Consider the following 9,835-nt stretch of genomic DNA (forward strand, 5'->3'; position numbering starts at 1 on the left):
TGAAATTAAATAAAAATTCTCCGAATAATTTGCTAGAGGTTTCTAGGAGTATAAGAATGTTTAACCAGGGCAAATTATCTCCATTTCGTTCATTCAATAAAGAAAAATATCTCCTTTTTTGAAGTAATCCAAAATAAGGGTAATGAAAGCATTGGTGAGGGTGAAATCTATGCCATCTTTTCTGTTTCCTCCAATTCTCGTGTGCCAAACAACAGAAATATGGTTTTAGGAATTAAGGATTCCCATAACATGACCTTGGTAATTTTTGGAAGACTAAAGCGACTTGCTAGGGTTTTGACCAGTTGACTGAGTTGCCGTGAGCTTGCAGTGGGTCTGGGTCCAGGGTAGCACCGTTTCAAAGGCCAGGGTGAAATGAGTCGTGCTTCTTCTGTATTTGACTTGCTCACCAATGCCTCTTTTCAGGTTAATCTGATCTGTAAAACCTGAAATTTAGTTTTTAAATTAGGATTTGGGTAGGTCAGAAAATGGATCTAAAACAGGAGCTGCATAGTTCAAAAAGCATTTAATCTTTTACTTGAAAACCGTATATAAAATAAGAAAAACCTATTGTGGTTTTGAACAGTGCTTAAAAACTCATGACCGAGTCAACTCGTTGACTCGGTGAGGATCACCCATTTATTGGATCAACCCAGCAGGCAAACTCGTCCACAGAAAAAACTTGTTCAGACTTTGTCAAGACTTGGTTGACTCGTCCAGAGTAAAGTTATTGAAGATCTTGAAGTTCAATTCAGTTTCTTGTTAGTAAATGATTAATTGTGGCTTAGTTGTAACTTAGTATGATATTTTTCTATTTATTTAGTGATTTTAGAAGTAACCATGGCCTTTTTTTAGCTTTTTTGTATTTATTTGATTAATATATATTATTTTTATATAAAGTCAAAAGTTAACAAAACCCGAACAAGTTACTTAGTTGACCTTCCGGAGTCACGAGTCACTATTGAACGAGCCGATTTCCCGAGTCACTGGGTTTGCAAATCATGGTTTTGAACCTCCATACCATAGTGGTACACTCCCTTATTTGCATGGATATAACCACCCAATGTTTGATATATAAGGATGTAAACGGTTCTGATTCAGTTCGGATGTAGCCAATACCAAATCTGACTAATCAGATATTGGCTAATCGGACTCAGATTGGTATCCAGATTCAGATGAAAAAAGCTAATACTGAATCCGAAAACTACATTTAATCAGATTTGGTAATCAGATATGCATCCGATTTGGTCATGAAATCTTAAACTGAATCTGAATTTGATTACTAACAGGATTAAGAATTTTAACCAAACAGGACTAATCGGATTCAGAATGGCATCAGATATCATATATAGGGGTGGCAATCGTGTCGGGTTGGCGGGTCGACCCGACGGGTTGGCGGGTCAGCATACATCAACCCGAACCCGACCCGTTTATTAAACGGGTCGGTTGTGACAAACACGAACCCGCACCGTTTAATAAACGGGTAACCCGACACGACCCACCAACCCATTTAGTAAATGGGTTGGGTCGGGTAAACGGGTTCTCAGGTTGGCGGGTTGGCAGACGGGTTGGCGGGTTGGCGGGTTGACCCGCCCGCCTAACCCATTTATTAAACGGGTCAGCCGGGTTGGCGGGTTGGCATACCCCCAACCCGAACCCTGCCCGTTTAATAAACGGGTTAGGCGGGTCGACCCGTTTATTAAACGGGTTCATTTTTTCCCAACCCGAACCCGCCTAAGAGGCGGGTTGGCGGGTCGTGTCAGGTTTTGCCACCCCTAATCATATATATACTATAGTACCTAATATGCTATCAAATTGGTTGTCTAGATGAAAATTTGACAGCTCACGCTTCATGAAAACAAGGATGGTTTAAAAATGGTCCAAAACATTATACTTGATCAATTTTAATACATAGAAATAGTAAATAGAGTATATTAACCGAGGAGTTAGCTAGTTTGGACAAAATATTATACTCATTGAATGGCCCGATGGTCGGGTGTGGGTCACGCACTTAAATGCCATCCATTTTCGAGGCTAGTTGATTCAGCAGTGAATTGTTAGCATTTTGAGTTTCGTGACCACCGTCTTGTTGTCTTAATCGACTGACACTTTTTGTGAGATCAAGGTTAGCATGTAGTTAGGCATTGTAACCCGGCTTCCAGTTCATCATGCATTGCCAGTTTTGCTTACCAAAAATGGCCCACTTGGAGCTCTTGATTTCGTGACGTGGCTCAACAAAGCAGATGTGCCATCCTACCTATTTAAAGCTTGAGAATAGGTTGAGGGCGGTGCGTCCCCGATGCCTCTAATCATTGGCTTTACTTGATAGAACTCTTGCGAGCTACTACTATCCGGAGGGAAACTTCGGAGGAAATTATCTACCAGACACTTCGATTAGTCTTTCACCTCTATAACCAAGTCAGATGAACGATTTGCATGTTACTGCCTCATGGTGCGATAGGGTCCAGACACGACGAGGATCTCACCCTCTTCGATGCCCTCTTTTAGGGGACTTGAGTCCAGTTCATCTCTGAAGACGCTTCTACAAACTACAATTTGGAAGGCAAAGCCTACCGATTCTCAAGCTGGGCTATTCTCGATTCACTCTCCGGTACTAGGAGAATCCTTATAACTTTCTTTTCCTCCGCTTAATGATATGCTTAAACGCTTAAACTTAGCGGGTCGCTGCACCGGGCCTAGGGTCACTAAGCTGAGACAAGATATTGCCTTTAGAGTTCCAACAAGCCTCCAACACTTCATTTGAGGTGCAACAATCCACCACATAAAGTGCATGGGTGGATGACTATGGTAATCTACTGCTTGCCGTAGTTGTAGGCCAACATTTTAGTCGACGGTGCCATAAAAAAGGCATCAAAGGCCAATCCTCCACTCCTTCCATTCCGAGCTCGTAGTAGAGGAGGGGGAAAGGCGCATAGCGTGACTAGCCCGATGTGCCCTCAGCCAAATGGCCTCAGGCACAACTTGCGTTCAAATACTTGATGATGCACGGGATTTTGCAATTCACATTATCACATTTAACTACATTCTTCATCGTGGTGGGAGCCAAGATATCTGTTGCCGAGAGTCATTTTGTTGAAGGCAAAGGATCATCCCCACTACTCATCGCAGTGGGATGCCCATTCCTCTACTTAAGTTCCTTGACGCATGCAATGCCATTTTGTGTTGTTTCAGCCACACGCCACCCGCTTCACCCGATGTAGATAAAAAAAACTTATAACAAGGCAGCGCGAAAAGCAACAACTTGTGGAGAGATGCCGATGCAAAGACCAAACATTCTCAAACACATGTGAAGCTCACATGTTCACAGGTTTGTCTATAAGAAAACAACAATGATCCTTTCGTAGGTTCACCTACATAAACCTTGTTATGACTTCCCTTTCCTCTAAATGATAAGGTTCAATGAACTTTTTACGATGTTGTAGGTGACAAACCACTTTCATCACCGTGATCCGAACACTTTACTGGACCATTCAATCCGTAGGAGTGCAGTGTGTACAAAAGGTAGGAACGTAGTCAACACGAGCTGATGACTCACACTTACTAACTAGTAATTCTTCATTGAAGACTACCAATTGCAATGATCTATCTTCGTCACAATGTAGTTTTTGAAGATTACCTAGGCCCGTCAACCAAGGCTATAGACTCGTTGAAGACATCAGTGTAAAACATCTAAGGGCATCACCTGTTATTGCCTCAAACTTTTGTAGCCTAAACGACCATAGTTCCTCTAAAAAGCTGGGCGTGAAGGGGTATCTCCACATAGCTAGTTAACAGGTTGAGGTCACATTCATTAATGGGACTAACCAGACAAATCGCTTCACCAACTAAGAGCGGTCATGCACCACCTCCTCATAGAATCAATGAAGAGCTCTCAGTCTGTCAATCCTTATTATGTATGGACCTGGTAAGTGTTTCCGTGTTGAGTCAAATTAAGCCATAGGCTCCACTCCTAGTGGTGCCCTTCCATCAATTCCTTTAAGTTTCAGCCTTCTGAATGTACTCCCACTGAAACCCAAAAGCTTTGATCTCATAAGGTGCAAACAGAGTCCTAAAAGCAATATTTGCTGATCCCTAGTCGGCATCGTTTATGATTGAGACTAGGACAGTATCTGATCGTCTTCGAGTCCCCAACTTTCGTTCTTTGATTAACGAAAATATCTTTTGCAAATACTTTCGAAGTTGTTTGTCTTTCATAAATCCAAGAATTTTACCTCTTACTATGAAATATGAATGCCCCTGGCTATCCCTCTTAATCGGAATATTGCTCGAGTCGTTATGTTTATACCCATATTGAGATATTCAAATTCATGTCAAGTCGGGTATACGGCAATGATCTGACAATTGACAGCACACAGTCTGACAAGCTTATCGGGTCTTGTTTGATCCAGAATTCCATTTGGACCTGGGCCTGGTTTTGTGGCCTGTCCTACCCAGATCCAATCAGTTGACCAACAATTTTGGAACTGATTGTGCTTTTTCATGTCTGAATTCGAATTAGATATCCTCCTACTCAGATCCAGATGTTTTTTGCCTATAGAAGGCACATGTTTGACATGGATTTGGCTTGGATCCAGTACAATAAGCCTCAATTTATTCAATACTCACATCTAAATCCAGATATTCATATGAAATGTCCTAATTCTGGATCCAAATATTCAAATGGTGATGAGCGTAGAAAAGAGAGTGGAGATGGGCCCCTTTTCTACTACTCTCTCACAAACAACTCTAGTCATTGTCATCCATTTTCTTCTCTACTCCTATCACCCCTCTCATCTCTCCTCTTCAACGCCAGCTTCTAACAAGAGCTTGAAGGATAGAGAGATTCTTTTAGATTTTCGATAATTGATTTCATATTAAGAAAAAATGAGCTTTCTGTTAACAGGAAGCCAACCTTAATATACTTGTGACTTAGGGATGGCAGTAGACCGGAGGAAGATGGGTCTCACCCTGCCTCACCCCGTTTGGACCGGGGATGAAGCAGTGGCAGAGCCAGAAGTTTTTCGTTGGGTGGGCAGACTTCGAGTCTCGGGGACAATGCTATGGTCTTGAAGGATGATCCATTTATTCGGACCAGTGGTTGAGCCAAAATTTTTTTGCCCACCCATCGTCAGAAGAAAATTTGGTTTTGCGTGGTAGATCTGACATGCTCTTCTAGATGCGGCCTCCCTGGCCGGAGAAGGTGATGGCCATCAAGTTGATGGTACCATCTGGTTTCATCATTCTCATGGCCTTCATGACATTGGCATGCCCGTGGCTAGGCTATAACAACACACTTTCAATCCCTCTTTTCCTCCATTTAGTGAAGCAAGCATAATGTTTGTTTTGCATGGCACCCATAAACACATTTAGGTTTCAGTCATCCATATCGCCATTCCTGTCATTATGACCTCACCGATGCAAGTTGTTTTCATCAAATTGGACCTTGTTTATGTGATCTACATCATCCATTTAGTGAAGATCGGCATTTGAATCGACAGAATCCGACTTATGTGGAGGACTTTTTACTGATTCAAAAATCAATAACCATTAATAAAAACATGGGTTTTTTTTGTTAAAGAACACTGTCAAAATAAATTGAAAATCATGTTTTTTTTTTAAAGAACACTATCAAAAGATTGATTTCTATTAAATCAACCGTGCTGAACCCATCGATAGGGCCAGATTGATCAAAACAACTTAGTACCAATGAGATCCCAGAGGGAGTTATGACCATAGAGGATGATATAGGGATGAGTGGAGTCGGGTTCCCCATAAACGTAGGTTACACGGTTTCACAGAGAACAAATGATAAAAGAAGCTGAAAAAAAACACACACAGATCTTCGTTGAATATTCACAAGAGAGAACTCCAACTCCCACGAACTAATAACCTTTCTCTTCTGCTGTTTTTACACAATTCAATAAGGTGAAAAAAATTAAGGGAAAAGATTAACACTATCATCGTCAGAAGAAAACACACATGGACGCATATTTTTTCTTTAACATCGTCAGAAGAAAAAAAAATCTGGTTTTTAATTCTGGGGTGGGCGACCACCCACCCATGCCCACCCCTAGCTCCGCCAGTGAGATGAAGGGCATGAAACGGGAATGGAGGCGGGGATGAAGGTTAAAATCCATCCCCATGCGGAGATGGAGGAGAGGATGGACTTACGCTTTCCTCCGCCCCACCCCGATCCCTGCCTTGCCCCGTCCAACCCCATCCTCAATTTTGATGACAATAGACAGAAGGAAAACGGGCTCCGTCCTGCCTCGTCCCCATTTGGATAGGGGATGGAGGACATGAAACAGGGATGAAGGCGGGGGTGGTGGTTAAAATCCATCTCTGTGCCGGGATGGAGGTTCAGATTTTGAGATGGGGCAGGGGTGGAGACCTTGTCGTCCGCCCCGCCTCAGTCCACTGCCATCCCTATTGTGACGTGAACAAAACATGTGGTTTCATGCTTTTGAAACGATCTTTATTAGAAAATAGCTCCCATGGTTACTTTAGTAATCATGAAAAGGTCTAGCCTACAAGGGCTCGGTTCATCTGGCAAGGGTTACTTGTGAATGTCACTAAGTTGACAGGACATCACATGTTTGAAACCCACGGGCGGTGTCCCTTGCCACAAGATTGAAGCTAAGTGTACTCTCTGGTGGTAGGGAGGACCTCAAAGGTTCTACCAACTGGGGATAAGAGGACCTCAAGGGTTTTACCATTCAGGGGACCTACCAAGGCGCAGTCGGTGGTGTCCAAGGCATTGGATGCTGATGACCCCACCTGAGCCCACCAGTTAAAGGCACCTACACACCCACACCCGATGGTAGTCAAGAGCAAGGGTTATTGCCAATAGGCTGCGTTTGGATACATGGGACCAGGCATTCCCTTGTTGATCAAATGAATGCACCAAAATTGACTTCCATGGAATGAGCGAAGCATTGAGCCCTGTGACGTGCTTGGGTTTGAAGAGAAGCCCATGGCCCCGGCCAGGCCATAAATGCTTTACTGAAATTATGGGTTAATGATAGAATAGCAAGTACCCATAAAACTAATTAGGTAAATAGTAATAATTAATGAATAGCAAGCTACCATGCAACTAATTATGTAAATAATAATAGTTATCCAAGTTACTATATAATAGTTAATTTTAAAAAGTTTTATATTATTAAAATAATAATAAATAACTCAAGCACATCGGGCGGAGCTAGTAGCCCGGTCCACGTATATAACTATATACGGGCCAGGTTTCAGCCCGGTACCTAACCCAGTCCATGGTGAGCCGAGTCGGCTTGGCCCATCGGGCTGCCGGACCAGTTGCCCATCCCTATTCGTGGGGAAGGAACATCCCTCCAATCTTGATATCCATCATAATGACAAATACCCAGATATTTTTTATAATTTCATGAAAAGTGAGATATCTTGCCAACCATTTTAAATGTTTAATATATCACGATATTTAAAAATATCAAGATATTATCATTTAAATGAACACATCAAGATTTTATTGCAATATATACATTTTCATTACAAACGTTGAGAAAAAACATGTAGGCATTTCAGGAAGTGGCTCCTAGAGGTGGTTGCTGTCAATTTCATGCTTTAATGTAAATACAATGCCACTTCCCATCCGAAATGCATTAACTCCCATCCCAGCTACCAGATTCTAAACCACCACCATTTCCTTAACTCTTATCCCAGTTCCTAGATTCCAAACAGGCCCGTATTCTCCTTTTTTTTCACATAATTTTTTATTAATCGGTTTTTAACCATTAAATTTGTTCTAGCATGATTTTCTTATATAACTCGAGTCCAAAAAAAAAAAAAATATTCTTATCACGATGGTTTCCAAACTGGTCTATGAATCACTGCTCTAATCTTGGGGAGTCACAACTAGGGTGCAAACAGATAGGATATGTACCGGATCATGCCATACCCAAATCTGAATCATATTTGATGAGGAAAGGTCTAAACCGGACCTGAAATACATGTGACAATACTGGATTTGATAACAAAGACAAACGGTCAGACACAAACTTTTTTGCATGTAGAAGACATACAATTGGAATGGATTTTGATCTGAATCCCAGTTAGGTCTGACCTAAAATACTGAACCAATTCAGAAATAATCCTGTTCAGAAGTAATATGTCGGATTCGGATCAGATATCCGGCATTATCTGGTCAGTTTGCACTCTCATTCCCAAAAAGAAAAAAAAAGAATATAAAAACCAAGATTACACATAGACCTCCCCAGTTTTGGTTCTCTTGGGGGAATTGTAAACTTAGACCCTCCCCAGTTCAACTGGTTCTTGGTTATTATCTAACTTAAACCTAGGGGTGGCAATTTCTGACACGACCCGCCAACCCGCCTCTTAGGCGGGTTCGGGTTGGGCTTAAGCCAACCCGTTTAATAAACGGGTCGACCCGTGTAACCCGTTTATTAAACAGGTCGGGTTCGGGTTGGGGGTATGCCAACCCGCCAACCCGGCTGACCCGTTTAATAAACGGGTTAGGCGGGTGGGTCAACCCGCCAACCCGGCCCGACCCGTCAACCCGCCGACCCGCCAACCCGGCTGCCCGACCCGCCAACCCGCCAACCCGACCCGCCAACCTGCCTACCCGATCCGTCAACCCGCCAACCCGACCCACCAACCTGACCCGCGAACCTGAAAACCCGTTTACCTGACCCAACCCATTTATTAAATGGGTTGGCGGGTCGTGTCGGGTTACCCGTTTATTAAACGGGTCGGGTTCGTGTTTGCCACAGCCGACCCGTTTAATAAACGGGTCGGGTTCTGGTTGAGGTATGCTGACACGCCAACCCGCCAACCCGACCCGATTGCCACCCCTACTTAAACCCCAACTTGTTGGATGTTGGTATTTCTATTTCTGGTTAGGTCAACTTGTGCATAACTAAATGAAGGGAATTGGGAATCAAGGTGCCCGCCACGTCAGGTGATTCAGATCAAAAGTTCGAATCTCAACCCGAGTCCGACCCAGTAAAACCGAAAACGCACTCACCAATGTAGAGATGCCGGCAATTCAGATTTGGGCCGGAGATCTGACTGAATCCAAATTTGTTTAGCCTGATTCGTATCGTAGAAGAAAAAAAAAATTCTGATTAATAGCGGATTCAGATTCATGATCTTAAAGAGTTTTATGTCTGAATTTGAACTAATTCTGAATGTAACGAGTATCCGAATCTGATGAAAAAAAGTGCATCAGATTGGATATTTGAATTAGTTGATGCAGATCCGATATTAGTTTTTTCCACCGGAATCTGAATCTGACTCGATTTGTTGGTCGGATTTTCAGTAATGCTTACAGCCATACCAAATCCGACCCGTTAACATCCCTAGACGAACAGGCTCTGAAGATAAAGCTAAGATGGATTTGGACCCAAATAGAGTGGTTTAGACAAGCTCAAGTAGGAGTTTTTTTTCATGAATAGTAGATCTTGATCCAAAACCCAAATAAAGACCTACAGCTGGGTTGGATCTGGGAAAGAGTTTTCTTCTCACTTAGTTGCTTTCACAATCTCAATCACGTTCCCAACATATGCAAGGGAGTGAGTTCATGGATGATGTAGAGAACTATCAAGGTAAAGTAAACCTCAAAATCAAAATTAATTTAGCTGACGTGTTGAAATATTATTTTGATAAAGTCTAAACAAACACGCGTGAATGTTATTATATACTTTAGAAATGCAATTGATTGCATAGAAGGAAACCAGAAACCCTTCAATGCTTTAATAAAGAGCAAATCAATAAAATAATAACTCCATTGCTTAATTAAAAACCCTTCAATTTTGATCAATCATGATGATCTTGAAAACCATGCAAT

At 42.2% G+C, this 9,835-nt stretch overlaps 2 pseudogenes; both read right to left on the bottom strand.

Annotated features, from left to right (window-relative positions):
- Window positions 1-2,935: 2,935 nt before the first annotated feature.
- On the bottom strand, window positions 2,936-3,084 carry LOC149848548 (5.8S ribosomal RNA; annotated as a pseudogene).
- A 268-nt stretch (window positions 3,085-3,352) lies between these two features.
- LOC149848549 (18S ribosomal RNA) lies at window positions 3,353-4,519 on the bottom strand (annotated as a pseudogene).
- Window positions 4,520-9,835: the final 5,316 nt, after the last annotated feature.

The sequence above is a fragment of the Nuphar pumila genome, chromosome 1 (genome assembly GCF_984573655.1).
Source record: "Nuphar pumila chromosome 1, dmNupPumi1.hap1.1, whole genome shotgun sequence".
In the NCBI taxonomy this organism is placed as follows: domain Eukaryota; kingdom Viridiplantae; phylum Streptophyta; class Magnoliopsida; order Nymphaeales; family Nymphaeaceae; genus Nuphar; species Nuphar pumila.